We start from the raw sequence: 20583 nt of genomic DNA, 5'->3' as shown, positions 1-20583 counted from the left end.
TGACCTGTTTTAATTAACTCGTGTTCGTAGTACTTTGACCCTGTTCACATCAGCAGAATCGGTGCTAATTTAAGGCCCAATCCCATGAGGGCCTTTGCATTGCTGGAATTAGCATTCTGGCAGTGCAAATTCCTTTACAGCCATCACAATTGCAACACACCATGATGTGTTGCAGCATGGCCAGGTTGCCACCCCAGGCAGTGAGTGGCCACAAGCATGCAACTGTAGCCTGAAAAGGAACCCTGGTGCCACTTAGTCAATGCAGGGAGTGGCAGGGGCAGGGCAGGGCAGGGAGGTGGAGAAATGGGCAAAAGATAGGGAGGTGCTGTGTCAAAGCCAGGAAGGGGCTGTATCAGTGTCAATAGCTCCACTGATATCCTATCCCCCTCCCAGCCTCAATCTGACTTCCTGGGGCCAATTGGATTTGTACCAGCAACATCACTGGTGCAGGCCCAAGTTGAACCATTCGGACAGCAGAGGCTTACCCATGGACAAGGGAAAAATGTTCCCTTATTCTGAGGAGACCTCTGGAACTGCTTCATGGCTTGGATGCATAGATGGGGGGGGGGTGCTTGATAGGATTAGGCTGTTAGGCTAGCATGAAAGACTAATATGAAAGACATCTTGCTGTTATCCTGTAGTCTGCTTCCTCTTCCTGCTAGCTCACTCAAGCAGTTTTTTTTATTTTCATAAAATGCACTTGTGGTAAAATGGTTCTTGCAAAATTTGACAAAAGCTGACCAAATCTCTTCCCCATCTCTTTAATATTATTCCATCAAACTGCTTGGTTGAGGATGGGAAAGATTGCACACTGCAATAAGGGAAGAAATCAAGAATCTGGAAGAGTAATGGAAACAGATTACAGAATTCAAATCACTAGCACACAGGTCACAGATGATCTCTCAGAGCACATGGAAGCACGTTAGAAGGTAATCAAGAGGGGTCAAAACATTAAATTACTTCCCACTATGTTCATAGTTTCCTTCTGCTGCTATACAAAAAAGCATTATATAAAGCCATTTTTCGGTTCCAGGCTGTAACATTTTCCTCATTACAAAACCACCAAATGGAATTTCAGAGTACATTTGGCTTGACTCTGAATACGTGAATGGCTCCTGTTGGGTTAATCTTGGAGGTATATCTGTGCAAATCTGCTGGAAGCAAGATAAGAACCAGAATCTATGAATGGGTTGAAAAACTGGCTTGAAGATACAGAGGTATGTTTCTGGTTCTGAGAAATTATGTATCATCATGAGATCATTGTTCATCTTTAATTATTGTTCTATATGGACCATTTTATAAGGAAATAAGTCTCATGTTCATCATTAAAATTGTCCTCTGTTATTTATTTATACAAACTGCTTTGAATTTTCGTTTGAGAATAACAGATATTAAGTTTTGGTTTGTATGAATTTTATAGTGCATTTCAAAGGAAAGATCTGAGTAATTTAACAGTACGCTGCATTCATTTTATAGTTTGTAGTTCTGTGTACTGAGTACTAAATATGTTAGAAAATAAAGATGGGGAGATCACAAGATGCTAATTCTGACAGCTCAGTCCTATCCCCAGCCACTCCATGGCATGTGGCCATACTGCTGAAATCTGCACTACATGCTATTGGGGGGGGGGGGGAGTAATCAGACAACCAGTGAGAGGTAAATAAAAAAATTTTCTACATAGCTCCTAGAATGCTACTTGATCACTTATGGGTCTCCTTGGACCCATGCCAGCTATGTTTCTGGTGTAAGTTCAGGGAGAGGAGGGAAAATCAGGGATAGGATCCAGCATGTTCTTTTGCCACTAAGATCCATCTCCTTCAGTTTGGTCCCCGCCCTCTACCGTCCCCACCCCAAACCATCCTCTCCACAATCTTACTGCCCCCCCGTGCAACCCAGGTGGGCCATTGGAGTAAATGGGCAGTTGCTGGACTCTTTAGGTGGTAAAGAGGTTTAGACGAACAGGCCTTGCTGAGGGAGAGTCAGCATGGCTTCTGTAAGGGTAAGTCTTGCCTCACAAACCTTATAGAATTCTTTGAAAAGGTCAACAGGCATGTGGATGCGGGAGAACCCGTGGACATTATATATCTGGACTTTCAGAAGGCGTTTGACACGGTCCCTCACCAAAGGTTACTGAAAAAACTCCACAGTCAGGGAATTAGAGGACAGGTCCTCTCCTGGATTGAGAACTGGTTGGAGGCCAGGAAGCAGAGAGTGGGTGTCAATGGGCAATTTTCACAATGGAGACAGGTGAAAAGCGGTGTGCCCCAAGGATCTATCCTGGGACCGGTGCTTTTCAACCTCTTCATAAATGACCTGGAGACAGGGTTGAGCAGTGAGGTGGCTAAGTTTGCAGACGACACCAAACTTTTCCAAGTGGTGAAGACCAGAAGTGATTGTGAGGAGCTCCAGAAGGATCTCTCCAAACTGGCAGAACGGGCAGCAAAATGGCAGATGCACTTCAATGTCAATAAGTGTAAAGTCATGCACATTGGGACAAAAAAAATCAAAACCTGACATATAGGCTGAGGGGTTCTGAGCTGTCTGTGACAGATCAGGAGAGAGATCTTGGGGTGGTGGTGGACAGGTCGATGAAAGTGTCGACCCAATGTGCGGCAGCAGTGAAGAAGGCCAATTCTATGCTTGGGATCATTAGGAAGGGTATTGAGAACAAAACGGTTAGTATTATAATGCCGTTGTACAAATCTATGGTAAGGCCACACCTGGAGTATTGTGTCCAGTTCTGGTCGCCGCATCTCAAAAAAGACATAGTGGAAATGGAAAAGGTGCAAAAGAGAGCGACTAAGATGATTACGGGGCTGGGGCACCTTCCTTATGAGGAAAGGCTACGGCGTTTGGGCCTCTTCAGCCTAGAAAAGAGACGCTTGAGGGGGGACATGATTGAGACATACAAAATTATGCAGGGGATGGACAGAGTGGATAGGGAGATGCTCTTTACACTCTCACATAATACCAGAACCAGGGGACATCCACTAAAATTGAGTGTTGGGCGGGTTAGGACAGACAAGAGAAAATATTTCTTTACTCAGCGCGTGGTCGGTCTGTGGAACTCCTTGCCACAGGATGTGGTGCTGGCGTCTAGCCTAGATGCCTTTAAAAGGGGATTGGACGAGTTTCTGGAGGAAAAATCCATTATGGGGTACAAGCCATGATGTGTATGCGCAACCTCCTGATTTTAGGAATGGGTTAAGTCAGAATGCCAGATGTAGGGGAGAGCACCAGGATGAGGTCTCTTGTTATCTGGTGTGCTCCCTGGGGCATTTGGTGGGCCGCTGTGAGATACAGGAAGCTGGACTAGATGGGCCTACGGCCTGATCCAGTGGGGCTGTTCTTATGTTCTTATGTTCTTATGGTAGCTCCTTTGTGCTTAGCAATAGTGCGCCATTTACGGTTGTGCCAGGTCATTCACAACAGCAGAACATGTGTTCTACTGTTCTATGAAGAATAGGGCTGGGCTGTGTGTTATTTTTGCAAAATGTTTTTGCCTTAAAATAGTTTTCACATTTAGTCTGGATATAAAGTAGCCAGAGCAGAAAAGCAGCGCACCATGTTCCTTATGAATTTTGCACTTACCAAAGATACCCTTCCTAAAATATGTGCGTCTTGATTGCCGCTTGTTTCAGAAAGATTTTGGTTTATTATTTCCCTTCTTTAAAAAAAAATTTAAAAGGCAAGGGGGTTTAAGCAGTAAATTACATTAATTGTCTACCTTCTAGACAAAGGCACAAGTCACTTAGCTGTTTTGACAAGCCATTTGGCACTCTATGGGAACATTCATTACTTAACAATTCATGATTGGATTGGATTGAATTGGCAGTGATGATCTTGGCAGCCTTGGTAAGGATGGATGTAGAAGCTGAGTAGTTCGGGTAATTGTAATCACGTAAATAAGGGGTTTGTGCAAAGGGATGTTACTGTGTATTGGTCATAATGCAGACATTATGTGGGTAGGTTCTCTTGCTCTTGTTGCATCAGCTAGGATGCAAGAATCAGTTAGGATTTCATCAGTTGCATCAGCTAGGAAAAAACCGTTCACAAGTTAAAGGACATGTAGAAGAAGTATGAAGGGGTAATGGGCTTCTTTAAATAGTGAGAACTAGAATCTGTTCATATGGCTATGATTCCAATGGTTAGTGTTCAAATGAAACTATTGACAATGAATACTGTATAACTTGCAGTGGAATCCATACATATTTACTTAGAAATAAGTCCCCCAATGGGTTCAATGGTGCTCATTCCCAAGTACCAGTTGCACTTGCTTGCCACAATCCTACGCATACTTAGTTGGGAGTAAATCCCACTGTACACAATATGAATTATTTCAGACTAAGCATGCATAGGCTTAGGCTCTAAAGCAAGAGTTGGCAACCTTTTTGGGCAAGGTACTGGACATTCAGTAATGACATCATATCATCGCCAAACTTCCAGGTTGCTGAGCTCCTGGAAGTGGCTATGTGGAGTTTTACTTGGTAGGCGAAGCCTCCTGCCCAATTTGATGTGTGCTGGACAGGGAATGACAGAGCCACCTGCCCAGACTCACAGAGTTCCATTCCCTGTCCAGCGTACAGCAAATTGGGTGGGAGGCTTTACCTCTCAAGCCAAGCTTGGCACAGTCTGGATGACTTTGGGTGGCGGGCTGGATCTGGCCTATGAGTTGTAGGTTGCCAACCCCTGCCCTAAAGCATTGCAAAAGATGTTATCTAACCTTTCCCTGAAAATACCCAAGGAAAAGGAAGCTTAATATCACTGGTGTTGCTGGGGAGGGGAATGCTAAATTTCCTCAGGTGTCTGGCCATTAGTGTAAAGCAGCCCCTCACCTTCAGAGCCTGTTGCAGCTGCAAAAGTGAAAAGCTTTTGCAGCCGTGACTGACTCTGAAGGCAAAGAGGAGGAGTCGCTTTACGGTGGTTAGGCACCTGAAGAAACTTAGCGTTTTGCCCCCCCCCCCAAGAATGCCAGTGCGTAATACTACCTTACTAGATCTACAGTTCTAAGTCAAAATTACTAAGGGATGAACCACAGTTCAGTAAACCACACTGAAATCCTGCCTGTTCCAACCATCTCTTCTGCTCGTTGCTTAGCTCACAATTGCCCCTTTCCTCAACCTTACCCACATAAATAATATGACTGTCAGAAACTATCTGGGCACCCCACTATTCTGAGCGTCAACTTAACAGACCTCCTGCTTTCATCTACCGTGGAATTCAGCAATCAAACATATGCAGTTGTGTTACTACCCTGAAGATCTTTCCAGTCAAATAGAAACACTGTTTTTTCCCCTCAGACTATTTGATAAATACGGTACAGCTTTAGAAGTCTTTGGGAATGCTAATATTCTAGGTGAACTCATTTTAATGAAAATTATATATAAAACCATCCAAGTGAAAGTTGTTAAACTAGAAAATGAGCTACACAGTGCCTTTGTGGTTATGTGCAATTCCTGCTTTTTCTTCTTAACATTTGAGTTCCATATATTGTTACTAGCCAATGTAAAATATGTGCAAGAAAGATATGGGATACGCTGTGCAGCTGAATTAATGTTTATGTTGGACTCACAGTATGTTTCTTCTGCAAAAATGAATATATAAAATTTCATCCTGTAACTCAGCAAGTCTGCTTCTCAGGCACCTAGGGTTATATCTGCTGAGTTCAAAGCTAAATAAGAATTTAGAACTTTTTAAATTTTCCTGGTACTATAGCTGGGCCATATTCTCAGACTTGTACTGGATAACTGATAGAGCCATTTTAAAAATGAAATCTGCTACCCAGTGCATGTTCATTAGAGGTTCTACAGGTGGCTTGGCTGGCAGAATATGAAGATGGTGCTAGATACTTCAGTGTCGCTGAGACCAGTGGTGAGCAGTGAGAACACTTATACTTCTTTGTAGCACAGGTGTGGGTTCTTTTGATTATCCTATTATGGCTAGAACTGGTTGTGTTGAACACAGGGGGTTGCTACTGTAGATGGCAAACCTGGTCCAAGTTTTCACTTTCTTCCTGTTACAAACGGTTATCACTTAGTTATATTTTCTGAACTGTGTTCCACACTATTGGCTGCCACTGAATGAATCTGTGTAGGAGTGCATGACATGATGTCATGAATTTCCATAGCTACAAAGTAGGAGGAGGTAGGAGAAACTTGACAGGGAATTTACTCCTGCTAATTGGGTAAGGCACTTTTTCAAGTGGGTGCTCCTTTTTTTTAGCAGGGGGAAAGTAACTGGCCCACCTCACCCCAGCACTGTCTGTTCTAGTGGCTGTCTGCTGGTATTCCTTGGCATCTTTTTAGATTGTGAGCCCTTTTGGGACAGGGAGCCATTTAGTTATTTGATTTTCTCTGTAAACCGCTTTGTGAACTTTTAGTTGAAAAGCGGTATATAAATACTGTTAACAATAACAATAACAATAACAATAATAATGTCCATTTGAGCATGCTTATCATGTGATTACCACACTACTTAAGGAACTGTTCCTGGTTTTACAGTGCTGGCACCCCCAAGGTTTCCATACCCTGGGGACATTAATGGAGTCATACTAGCCCATCAGTATATCATTTAATACCCAAAGTACAGCCCACTACAGTATTCCTCTGCCAGCTGAAAGTGCTCAAGTCCTGTCCCCTACCCCCATATAATATCCAAGGAGCATGAAGGGAAGAGCCAACACAGTGAATGGCTATCTGCTTTCCACAAGATACCTTAAATGAAGTTTGAGGATGTTTTCCTGAAGTGTATCATTTATGTGCTTCTGTTTCTCTTTCCTCTGCTATCACCTCTGAGCAGCTGCCACAGTCACCAGGTAAGAGGGTTGCAGGGGTCGTGGAGAAACTACCAATTACAAGCAATTTTAGACCTCTCAGGCCTAAAATAAATGGAATGGAACTTCCACTTATAATTTCTGGCTCTAGTCCAAATTGAGCGTGGGGAAGGTCACCCATCATTACGCGTGCATGATTGCGAGACACTTCTGTCATCAGGTGATGAGCTTGCGTGTTCATCTGAGCCATCTCTATCCTCTCTTGTTCTATCTTCATGTCTGATCACAAAGTCTCCAGCGGCAGCTCACAGCGTGAGCATCACGGCCCAACAGAAGTCACTGGAACAACTGCTGTATCTGGTCTTTTCTTAGCCCTGAATTCAATACCACAACAGGAAAGGCACCCCTGAGGCATCTGAAGACACATTAGGCAATCTTCCTCATTAGCAACCCTGAACTTCAGCACTTGGCTAGAAAATACCATCAGTGTACCATCTGGAGGCCATTTGTAGTTACTGTAGACAAGTCTGCTGCACATACCCTTCTGCAAGCAGCAGGAGAGCGATGAAAACCATTGAAATATAATCTATTTATTTAGAAATCCTAAGAGACATCCTAATTGGTTAAAATACTGTAAAATTGCTTTCCCCCATCTGACTTTGATTCAGATGCAGAAATATCTGAAATAATGACAGGTTATCCACTCATAGATATTCCATAATGGCTTTCAGAATGAGAAAATGAGGAATTGAAATGAGAAAACACTTTCGAGTGAGGCATCCATACTTTTCAGGTGTATACCCCATTGCAAAGGTTTGTTTACTGCCATACAGTGTGGGGAGGGGGAGGTGGAGACAAGCTTTTAAGTTCAGGGAATGCAGGCACAAGTGAACCAGTTCCTTCCAGCTGGAACTAGGTTGTTACTATAGCAACACCCAAATGACAGACAGATTTTTTGAATGTGCAGAGGTCTCCTGTGCTAACAGAGCTTCCAGGATTTTGCTGCCAAATGGTTTCAAAAACTGTTAGAATGCAATGGTACCACATGCCATACGGTTTTAGGGGGTGACTTTTAATGTCTTCACATTCTTTTAAATGCGCTACATATACCCCAAACTGTCATAAATGTTTAAAGTGCTGCCATTCCATCTGACACCACACCATCTAAACAAAGCCTCCCTGAGTAGGGGACATCGTTGCACCATGTGGATGGTACAAGTTTCACCATATTGCCTCCAAGGTGACTTAGGATGCTTACAGTGAAGTGCTTAACAGCCACCAGGAAGCTTAGGCAGGAGAACTTGGTAGGGCTCCTTCTTCTAAGTAAGCCTGGTTCCATTTCCTCTTGATGGTGATCCCCTCAAAGAAGCTAGAAGTCTCTATTTCAGGGAATCCTTCTCCATGAATGAACTAGATGGGAGTGTGATGTAGCCACAAAAGCGCACAGTAAAGGTTTAGAACACGGGTGTTAAATATAAGGCACACCATGGTTACCGGTCCAGACCAGGAATGTATTTGCAGTGACAATGTGAGCCTGCAGATGGGACAAACCACATATGTATAGGACTTCAGCCTTATATTTTAACTTTTTTTTCAGCAGTTGTCATTTTTGACTGCAAATTACTTTGATAATTTTTAATTCAAGGAGGCATACATATATTTCAAACAAAGCAATCAATACATTAAGTGTTGGATTAGTGTCCTGTGCCAATCAGGAATGTATCTTTGCTTGCACAATGCAAGCTGTATAAATAGATAAAATACATTTCCTCCACTCCAATGGGAACCTTCTGTGGGGGATTTGGTTGGTTCTCAGACAGCAGTGGCTGCTGCTTTTGCAAACTTCAGCATTCTCGTCACACTCCTTTTCCAGGCAGTGCAACTCACTCTGGGCAATGTGTCCCCTTTTACAGCGTATGCTTTGAAGGGCGCCTCAGTTACTTCTTGGCATTGCAACCCAGTTGCCTGAAGCAACATTGCAATCCTTGGGGAGAACTCATCCACCATTCAGAGTGTGGTAGAGGGGGGAAGAACTCCAGCAGCGAATGGAGCATTCCTTTAGAAGCAATTTCATTTTAATTTAAACTGATATAAAATCCAGGAGGAAGGATTTGAAGGAATAAGATGAGTAATATCTACTAATAGGGCTGTTATCACTTGAGTGGCTGAGTTCCTCATTAGTAATGACTTCAGCAGCAATCTTGACTCTGCCGAAATCAGTGGGTAAAGGCTCAGTGATGGGAATCACTTATAGTGCAATCATTATTGCCGTATTACTTCGGTGAGATTTGGAAGTATTATTTGTGTGTTTGCTACAAAGCCTGCAGCACTGCCACCAAGAAAAAGGCCGGAACTACTATATACCTATGTGCTTTGCTGCTGCCTCTTGTGGTGAAATCACATCTGCCCCCCCCCCTCCCAAGTAACCGTATTCTTTGGTTGGAAAATGCAGCTACTCCCCTCGGTTAGCACTCCCCTTGTATTGCCTGTGCTGTGAGCAATGTGGTTGCGCATACAGCAGAAGAAAGTGGCTCTGGGGAAATGGCAGGTGAACAAACAACAGGAGGGTGTGAGGCAAGCACTAGCTATTTAGAAGAAGCATTCCCTGAATTTATCTGGCATTCCTTGTGATTTTGTTTCATTTACTGCTGCTCCTTTTTTAAAAAAAAAAAAAATTGTCTTCTGTTTTTAATTGATACTGCAAATCACATTGAATACCCTGAAGGAAGATAGGTGGGATATATGCAGTAGTGGTAACAATAAAGCAAAGCAGTCTAATGAGGCATCAGGAGCTGAGGAGACTTGGCTAAGACTGTCTTTAGTCTCCAGTTTCCCCACATTCCCAGCAATGAACAGGAAATTGAGCAATCCCAGATAGCTATTGCTTTTGCCTAGTCAAAGCAGGAGAGCTGTTGGGCCTAAGAAGCAAACATATTGCTGCCTTCAAAAAATAAGTATTGCTGCAGCCGAAGCTGAAGATGGCCATTGTGCATAGAAGGTTATGACTCATGTTGTCCCCGCCAGGAATGCAAGGAAAAGTGAGAGGGAAGCTCTGCAAGCCAGTCCTCCACTAGTCCTTCCCCAGCAAAATCAGCCCCAGTAGGCACTACTGCCCCTTATAGCAGCCGATTCTTCAGTCAAGGGGAAGCTGAAGTCTTACAGGCTAGTTCCCCAACTCTTACAAGCACTGAGCCCTCCAAATTCCAGGAACCCAAAGATCAAAACACTGGTTTGCTCCAGTAGTGAACTGAGTGGCCAAGGCCAGACTTAAAGAACCCAGTTCCTTTGTACTCACACAGGCAGACACAAGCCTGTAATAATAGGATGGTTTATTGAAATAATTAAGATTACATGTAACTTTGAAAGGCAGTTATGTATTTCAGAGAACACATACATCACACACACAGTGCTAAAGCAATAAAGCTAAGCTCTTAAGCTTACTTATCCTCAATGCTCACCTGCATCTTTCCTACTTCTGAGCATAAACAAAGGGTAGTTCTTCTGCCTGTTATGCCACTGCTAACACCAGGCATCCATTATGGAATAGGAACTCTCCTCTCCCACCTGCAGGGTTTTTTGTACTTCAAACCAGTGTTTCTCAAACTGTGGGTCAGGACCCACTAGGTGGGCCGTGAGCCAATTTCAGGTTGGTCCCCATTCATTTCAATATTTTATTTTTAATATATTAGACTTGATGCTACCATGGGATGAGACTGCATTTGAGGAAATGTTACAGATCTGTACTTTTAACAGGCTACTGTGCAAAGGCTTTTAACAATGATAGTAAATGGGACTCACTCCTGGGTAAATGTGGGTAGGATTGCAGCCTAGGATTGTTAAAAATTTTCCTGCTTGATGATGTCACTCCCAGTCATGACATCACTTCCAGTGGGTCCTGACAGATTCTCATTCTAAAAAGTGGATCCTGGTGCTAAAAGTTTGAGAACCACTGCACTAATGAGTTCTGTTCCCACAGTGGCTGCAAAATGGCTGCAGGCTTACAAGATGGAGTCAGACTTAAGTCAATGATTTTGAACCTGTTCTTCACACTCACAAATAAAACATTCAGGCTTGTTATGATCAGTATGCCTCATGCATACAAGGTAGCAAGATTTTGACCATATTATACAATAAGTTTTATGTTCACTGTGAAGATGTTCATAAATTTTCACCCATATAGTGTGATCAGAGGTTAGTAGAAAAGATTTACTACTCCAAATTATCAAGAGTTTCAGACATAAAATCCAGGCATAAAATCACCAAAGACAACATTCACCTTGTACATAAAACCGATTTCAGGTTTTGCATGCCAATAAGTACGGGGAAGAGTAGGAAAATATAGAAGAAGATATTTTTAATTTGGAAAAAAAGATTCATGGAAAGCAGACCCACCTGGGGCTAATATGTAATAAGCCCTGTATAGTTAGATTGATTTTGAGGCCATCTGCCCTATTATCTAATTCTAAATAGAATTTTGTAAAATTAGAGACCTCTAGCCCTATTGTGCTCCCAGCGATGTCATTGGCAAGGCAAAGTGGCCTAAAGGCTTCCCTGCACCCTCTACCCATCCTATCATCCTCTGCTACTTGCTATCTCTTGCTTTCTGCTACTTACCAAAGGCAGGAGATGGCAGACTGTCATCTACGAAAAGATCATTGACTGTAGATGGGCCTCACATCTAAGGCCCTGGATGTGGGGCTTGCTGAAGCTTAAGGAAGCACGCCAAATATTGCCCCCTTTCCTGATGACATGCCAACCTCTGTTCCCCCAACTCTCCCATTTCCTCTTCCTCTCTGTCCCCTTCCTTTGCTAATGCAGGGAGAAGAAGGAGAAGGAGGAACAAGTGGAGGCAAGCAGGCAAACTGAGATGAGCACCTTCCACCAATCTGCTGCTTTAAGTGATTGCTTCAGTTGGCCTGATGGATGGGCCGGTCCTGTCTGGGTGCTATGGCAAGAACGCACAGTAGCATTCCTGTGAACCTTGGGAAATGCAATTCCCCTTGTTCCTGGCAACCATGATAGTGCAGCAACCATGGACACAGCAATACCCAGGGCCTCAAACCTGTGGTCAACCACTGAGTTTGGAAAAGGTGCAGTGGGAAGGGCTCCAGCAAGCATTCAGAGATAAAGCATATCCCTTTCACAATAGCTCATACTTCTTGGTCTTAGTCCAATCTGGACTGTTTGTGGTGGGAGCAAACTCAGGAAATCCTATGTCCAAGCTCCTACAGTTACAGTGCAATGCTATGTAGGTTTGCTCAGAGGAAAGCTTCACTGTGTTTGGTGGGGCTTTTCACTATTAGAGATTCTGTTCTGGTAGTACTCCAATGTCCCTAACATAGCTGGAGTTGCTGCATGGCTTTTGGCTGGTCTCCTTGGGTTCCTTCTGGTCCTTGGTGCCACAGCTGAAACCAGGGAGAGTGAGCATGTCTAGCCTTGCAGTTGGCCTATGAGGGGCTGAGCCTAGGTGGAAGGGTGGGGTTATAGTGCATCCAAGAGTCCTCCTCCTCCTTGGACCAGTTTCCCTTGGTCCCGCTAGCTCATCTGGCTGACAGAAGGCAGCAGGCAAAAACATTCATCCTCCTGAGGTGTCCTCATCTCATCCTTGATCAGGATACTGGTGTTGTTTTGCCCTGAGTGGGGTGACTGAAGATAGGTCGTTGATGACTGCAGACTGTTCCATTACTTTTAAAAAGGAGATCATATGTTAAAACCGATTTTCATATACATAGAGGCACACATATATCATGAGAATAAGAAGTTGGTTGTTGAAAAGGAATCACCTGTAGAATTAGATCCCATAACTTAGGGCCAAACTACATGTTACATGGAGTTCTATGTAAACAGACTTTCTTTTTAATTAATGAAAAGCAGCCAAAGGACTGAAGGACTGTCTGTCTCCATTGTGATTTGAAAACAGGCAGGTAGCAAGGACATTCTCAACTCTTTTTCTGCCAGCTGGTTTCTCACTGGTTCCCCCATAGGAGAAAAGATTCAGGCACCATATTAAGGATCACTGCACCTTGGTGTAGTGTGGTACAACAGTGTAGTTTCAAGGTTACAGAACAAAGGGTGCAATCCTAACCCCTTATGTCGGTGCTTTCCAGGGCTCTGCAGCTCCAAGGTAAGGGAACAAACATTCCCTTACTTTGAGGAGGCTTGCGTGAGTGACACCCAACTGCAGGATGCAGCACATGTCTCATTGGTACTGCTATGCCAGTGCTGGAAAGCACTGACATAAGGGGTTAGGATTGCGCCCAAAGTAGTTGAAGACAAGGCAGCCTTGGTGCATGATTTCCTTGGCCAATCCTCTTCCCCACACCACACAGCCTTGCCAGTCAACATTCTCTGTTCAATACCTGCTTAGAAGAGGGAAATTGCAAGTCCATAACGTATTTATTCTGTAACATTGGTGAGAACCACGGTGTAGGACTCCCGCAGATGGCTTTAAAGTGTTTTATTACTTGTGTAGGTTTTTTTCCCCCTGCTTTCTCTCTCATCAAAAGCCCAGCAAAATGCTTTCCTGCTTTTGGCTTTCTGTCTGAATCACATCTTGTGCACAGTGGGTATCTAGAGCAGATATAGCTTCAAACACATCACACTGTAGCAAAGCCCAGTATGTACAGACGGAGGCTAGAAAGGAACAAACTCTACGGCAATACAGCATCCATGAATAGCTTTCAAAAGAAGGTCAGGATCTTTCCTGAAGACAGAAAGAACTTTCAATAACCTACTGGGCTTGATCTAATGTCAAATGACCAGTGTCATTAGTCTACCTTGGAGGGGAGGAGTTGAAAAGTACCACTGAATGTAGAAAATAGATGTTGATGTTTGGATAAAGGTGTTAAAGAGCAGAAATATTTCTGGGTGGCCCAAATATTTCTGTGGAGTTTCTTCTTCAGGAGGCCTCCTCAGGATAAGGGAACATTTGTTCCTTTCCCCCGGGTAAGCCCCTGCCAGCCTGATAGTTAACTCAGGTTGACCTGTGTCAGCTGGTGCAAGTCCAATTGATATATGAAGGCAGTTCAAACCAGGAAAGGGGTCTAGCTTCGGCAGGTGCCACTGCCGCTGAATCTGCCCCCTTTGCAGATCAGATCTACCTTCCTTCTCACGCCATCTCCTCCCTGTTCTACCCCAACCCTGCCTCCCTCTTGACCCATACTGTCTTACCTGAGATGGCAGGCATTCACAGTCTATTGCTGCACGGACCCAGCCACTCACTGCTTCCAGCAGCAGCCAGGCTGCACTCTCCAACTTTGTTCATTTGTGGCAGCCAGAAAGTTTGTTATGCTGGTAGAATGTATGTTTCACCGGCATAACATGCACTTAGCATTGGGCCACAAGTATAGTTAGTAAACCACTTTTCCATCATGTAGAGAGGAAGTTATAATTCTTGAGAAGTCATCAGAGCAATCCTATGCACATTTACTCAGAAGTAAGTCCCAGTGCACTCAACAAGGATGAAACCAGATTAGTGTGCATAGGATTGTAGCCTATTGGTTTTGCTGGATATGGGGCATTCCATACAGAACTTTATCCATACAGATCTTCTTTTTTCACTTACAGAATTTTATTTTGTTCTGACACAACTTAAGAGCTCCTTTCCTCCTAGATACACCAAAAAGGGTAATTTTCCTCATTAACAAAACCCTATCCCCAGAAGCCACAGGAGGACAAACAAATTTCTCTGAAGAATGAATTTCAGTGAGGTGCTGGCTAGACTCCAGCTTCACATAAACAAAACAGCGAATTGTCAGTGCATGCACACGTCATCCTGTGTCTCAAGTACATGGAAATTCATTGGGTTGTTTCTGAGCAATGACTTCTGGACAGTATTACAACACAAAGAGTGGTGAGAATGGAACCAAAGCCTTCAACCTACTAGCAAACATGTAGATAGAAGAGATGTGTGTATTTATATTCTGCCACAAGGTCTTCCATCAAAACCTGTGTGGGATGTGCTTGTATACTTCAGACATACTGGCAATGTGATGAAGCAATCTATAAATAAGTTTTGTAAACAGAAGTGGAAGTTGGCAATACTTTGAGGATAAACAGCAATATTCTGAAATATTATGTTTTAAGCAATTTTGAAACTTTTGTTCTTTTGGTAAGTTAGAATGCATTTTCTTTCCTGGTAAGCAGGATCATAAAGCCAATTGGAATGACAAAGTTAATAATAATAATAATAATAATAATAATAATAATAATAATAATAATAATAATAATAATAAAACTTTATTTTTATCCCGCCCTTCTCCCTAACGGGACCCAGGGCGGCTAACAACATACTAAAAAAACAGATTTTAAAAACATTAATACAAGCAGATAAAAACATTTAAAAACACACTACAGAGGCCATAAAAACAGTAGTCAGATTAAAAGAGTAGATCACCGAGGAAACAAGCCTGTAAAACTAAAAGATGTATAAAAAAGTTAAGAAGGCCAGAAATCAGAAGACTTGTTTAAACAACAGTGTTTTCAGGCCTCGCCGAAAACTCTCAAGAGAGGGAGCCATTCTCAAGTCAAGGGGAAGGGAGTTCCATAATGCTGGTGCCACTACCGAGAAGGCCCTATTTCTTGCAGCTGCCCCCCGGACCTTAAAAGTTGCATAATTACAGATGTAACATTATTTGCCAGTATTCATAATACTGACACATTGCTCCATCCTGAGGGCTTGCATTGCTCCTGACAGCAAATCTTAATATTTGATAGCCTAGAAAGAAAGTGAGCTATTACAGTTGCGGTGCCCATAAGGAGGTGCTAGTACTGTTGGGCATATCCAGCTCTCCTAAGTAATCTTATGAATCTGCAACAGATACACGTGTGCTGCTCACCATTCTGGCTCAAGGCCCTGGCTCTATCAGTCCACTTGTTGATAAAGGAGAATCCTACATCACCCTTGCTCCTAGAAATGTTTTGCCTGAAGTGCTTGCAGCCAAAGGTGCTTTGAAAGCTACTCTGCCAAGCAACAGATGGCTGAAAGCTGTACCAGCATCAGGGTGCTTCAGCTCTCTGATTCTCCAACAGCCAACTGGTCAATAAAGTGTCTTAAGGACCCAATCCTATCTAGCTTTCCAATGCTTTTGCCGCTGCAATGCAGCCCTGAGGTAAGGGAATAAAACATGAGGAGGCTTCCGTGACTGCCTCTCCACCACGGGGTGCAGCATATGCCCAGCTGTATCTGGCACAGCTGCATCTGTACTGGAAAGTTGGATAGGATTGGGTCCTAAGGGCTATACTGGACGAGACACAGGAAAGATGTTATGAAATTGTCTGACATATCTGTTAGGTAACTTGAATGTGTCTAAGTGAACATTCAGTTAGCTTTTACTTAGCAACTGATTATGTTGAATCTGTTGTTCTGTTGTATCAGTTTTACACACCCTGCTACTCAATAGAATACCAAGTTTTGAACCCAGCCTTGTGTGTGTGTCCTTGGCTTGCTCATAAGTTTTCCAGCAAATATCTTACAGTTTCATTTCTGACAGTAAGCAACTGAAAATACAGTCCATCAGTTACATGCCACCTTGTTTACTAAACACAGGGACATGTAGCAAGCTTTGAACGCCATGCACTGATTGCCCCACAATCATGGACTACTTAGAACTATATTCAGTGTACGGTCCTGGGCATACATATAAACATGTATGTGTGTAACTCATTGAAACTGCTTGCATACTCAGCACATAATGGAGTACATACTTGGCACGTTGATGGCAGTCTATTCAATCCTTGGCATTTCAAACTGAAGGATCTCAGGTATCAGGGCAAAGAAGGACAGTAAGACAACTACTACTATCAGTCAAAGTGATAGACTAGACCAATGGCAACTCCTCAAATAAGCTGGCATGGCAGTGGAGACATAGTAAGACAAATGGGACTGCTTCAGAGTCAAAACCAATGTGACATAGGAAATCCATGATCAGATCTCGCATTTTCATTTTTACCCAAAAGCTGTCATAGCGGGCTCTGATTTTACTTGAAGATGTAGTGCTGAGGGAAAGGGTTTTTTTACCCTTTCCCTGAGCCATCTTCCTGATCTGAATTGTACACTAAAGCCATGATTAACCCCACAGAGAAACACACAGCTTCTGTCCCCACACCATTGTTCTAGTCACATTTAGAATCATAAAAATGTATTTCTGTTATAGTAAGGAGCCAAGAACCCATATATATATATATATATATATATATATATATATATATATATATATATATATATATATATATAAGGGTTGGATCCTAATCACTTCTTGAACAAATGCTGCTTCAATTGATCAAGTGCTTCAGTTTGGATTCAGCCCTTAGTGTTGTGTCTAATTATTTTTTCTTCCCAATTTGCAACAGCTAATTAGCTAAATGAGCTAAACAATTCAGTGGGCCCATTTATTACGGAGGCATGCCGAAGCCTTACATTGCCTCTTTTAGAAAGGAAGGGGAGGGGGAAGGAAAGGATGGGGAAGATATCTGTCCTGTTAACATTGCTATGTTTATTTTGAACTATGAAAGAGGACATAGGGTAGTCACAACAAACTCAATCTTTTTCATAATTTATCCTTGAATAGGACCCTTGGATCCTGCTACATCTCCCTGTCTCACACACACCAAAATCTGATCACACTGGGTCTCTACCACCAGTCTTCCACCCTCTTGCCTACAGTCCCCCAAAACCTTGAAACCTGTCCCCTCTACAAGTATTCACTATGGGTACTTAAGGAAAATACTAAAGTGCTGCTGCTGCCTTTCCTCCTGTGTCTCCCCTCTTCTCAGAGTTGGGGTCAGTGGTCAGCCAAACTGTATGCTGATTGAAGGCCCATGCCCATCACTTACCTAACTGGGCCAGCCCTGAGACCTCAATGCCAGGAAGTAGAAACACCCAATGTGCTGTAAAGGGTTAGACAGCAAATGAGATGAGGGCAAAGTGCAAGGTCACAATCTCAAATGGTCAGTCCACTTTTGAATGTGAGTTTGTGGGCATTGCCTTTTTAGAAGTCTGCAGTACCAATTTAGATGCCTTGTAAGGATGATGATGATTCTTCAGGGAATTTCATGTAATGGCTAATATATCCAAAAGTTTAATGATTATTATGTCTCTAAATGTCTTTGCAATCTCTTAAACAACTTTCTAGGCTGAGTGATCAATGTACGGTACCAAAAATGGTCCCAAATATAATTCTGTAATAGTTGACTTTTGCTGTTTTTAATCTGATTCAAATGCCATAAGAAAGAGAAAAACACACACGCATGTGTGAAGCAGGGTAAAATGTCAACTGGTATTAAGTATAACATTAATATTCCTTGGGGAACTGGGTGTTGAAAAATTGACAGTTTTTTCACCTCCCCTCATTGAGTCAATTATTTATAATAGTTTCCGACAGGTACCTATTAGACAACCTTTCATAAGGCCATTTATATCAAGTAGTCACAATAACATATTCAGAGATTCTTTCATTCTGTGGACAGATAAAATTCATTATGTTCTGGGTTTCTAATTCCTTTCTATACATGTTCCATAGAGAGGCCAAATCAAAACATTTAAGAGAACAATAGAAGCATTTGAACAGGTCAGTTCCTAGGCCCCCTTGCAACTAGTGTAGCCATTTACGGAAGACAAGAAATCAGGCAACTGGGCTAAAGGGCTATAAGGGTCTGGTGAGGTTTCAGATGGATGCAGGTAGACAGAGGGCAGGGAAAGCCTTGACTGGATACTTCTGGGTTGGATGAGACCAAGAACCAAGGTCTTGGTGGTGAAGGGAGTAGAGCATCTGAGCCACAACCAAGAGAGACATTGGTTGGTTTAGCCAGGGGTCAAACAGGTCAAAACGGTTTCATACACCCATATCATTCATGGTGCCTGCTGAGGGCTGCAAGTGACATCATTAAGAAGGTAATAACCAGAAATAAACTCTTTTTTCTCACTTAGAAACTCATTGGCTGCAAATGACAGAAGAGAAAATACACAAATCTTGATTATATTTTGAAGATAAGGTGCAGTCCAATTATCACGTGGGCTGCCCTTTTAGTGGTGCTGCTTTTGCTGAGGCATCAATTTGCTGCTCAGCAGCTAGGAGCAGCTGATGGTAGTGCTGGGAGAGCCCAACTATCATGTGGGCTGAATAAAGAGCTTCCATGAACCATATCCATCTTGCAGGCCTTATGTCTGACACCCACGGTATAGGCTCTGCAGCACCTAACACAGGCCACTTTGGTTAACAGGGCATTTGCTTTGGCATGGGAAAGGCGGGATATGAATTCTTTAAATAAATAACATGTTGTGAATTGTCTACTTCCATCATCTTGAATAACATGCCTATGTCAGTAATGGACCTGCCCTCATTGCACCTCAGGGTAAGTTTGTGACATGCCACACCCCTCCATCACCAGCCCCCCCTCCCCGGGATACTCATTGTGGCTTATGGAGCCTCGCATGATGCTCACCACAGCTCAAAAAGCCTTCTGAGGCTTCTCATGCAATTTTAAACAATACTTCTGGTTCTCTGATGAAACCCAAAGTATTGCTTAAGACTGGGCGAGTAGCCTCAGAAGCCTTTTTGCAACTCCTGAATGCCATGTGGGGCTTCATCTGCCCACAGAATAGCTCCAACAGGCAGACAGGGTGGCACAGTGGTTGGAGGTGTGGGGAGCATGGCACTTGGGTCTTTAGCCCCCCTGCGCCCACCCCAGGTCAACCACTGGTTTCTGTACTCCAGGTGCGCACAAGGTATGAACAGGGACCTGCAGTGGCTGATGACCAGATGGAGCGATCCTTGCATCTCTCCTTTCAAGGACCATGCAGGTCCTTGCATTGCCTTTGACCATATGAGGTCAGTAATTTAAGTGGCAGAACTGCAACACTTATGCAGAACACTTCATCTGGCACAGCGATATTTAACCAGTGTGCCACAGCATATTAGTGTGCCGCAAAAGATCACAGGTGTGCTATGGAAGTTTGGGGGAGGATTGTTTACTAGCAGGGCCACTGAGACATCTGAGAAGCCACCGGCAATGCAGTGTGCCTTATCATTGTCAAAAAATCTTATGGTGTGGCTTGACAGTTTTAGCTTCTTATCAGTGGGCCCTTAAATGTAAAATGTTGAAAACTGCTGATCTATTCTAGAGAATACATTGTACTCTGTTCACCTGACATCATGGTAAGCGTTCAGATGAATGGAGCTTCTGGGTGCGCCTCCTGTGTCAGGTTGCCACCTCTTGAAATCAGCAGCTCTAGGAGTCACATCAGGAAGAGGAACATAATAGTTTGGAGGGAGCAGGGTGGTAGTACTCAGTTGTGTGAATGTGCTTGACAGCCCAATCCTATCTAAATTCTCCCTCGACAATGCAGCCGCATGCACCAAAGCATGCTGTGGGGGGAGGTGTCAATTGGGACAGTTTCCTCCTGGTAAGTGAATGTTTGTTCCCTTGCCCTGAGGCAACCTTTTGCTGACCCAGTGAGTCTACTTGGACCTGCACCAGCTTTTCTGGTGCAAGCCCAAGTGGAGCTGTGTAGAGGTCAAGGCCAGGAAGGGGAATAGGATATTGGTGGAGCACCTTCCTACCTTCAATGCAGCCCTGGTATGCCCTGGTCTCTGCCCCTGCCACCCCTTGGAGCAATTGCCTAAGTGTTCTGAATGGCGCGTTGTATTTTGCAACAGCCATAAAGTGCACCGCGCTGCCGGACTTCTCATTCCAATAGTGCACCAGTCCAATAGGATTGGGCTGTAAAAGTGGAGTCAAAGTTTTAGGACTGGGTTGTGGCAAAGGCCAGTTCAAAACCTGTCATTCACTTAAGACTTACTAAGATTCGAAGA

The sequence above is a fragment of the Tiliqua scincoides genome, chromosome 3 (assembly GCF_035046505.1).
Source record: "Tiliqua scincoides isolate rTilSci1 chromosome 3, rTilSci1.hap2, whole genome shotgun sequence".
In the NCBI taxonomy this organism is placed as follows: domain Eukaryota; kingdom Metazoa; phylum Chordata; class Lepidosauria; order Squamata; family Scincidae; genus Tiliqua; species Tiliqua scincoides.
This window is presented reverse-complemented; position numbering follows the sequence as displayed.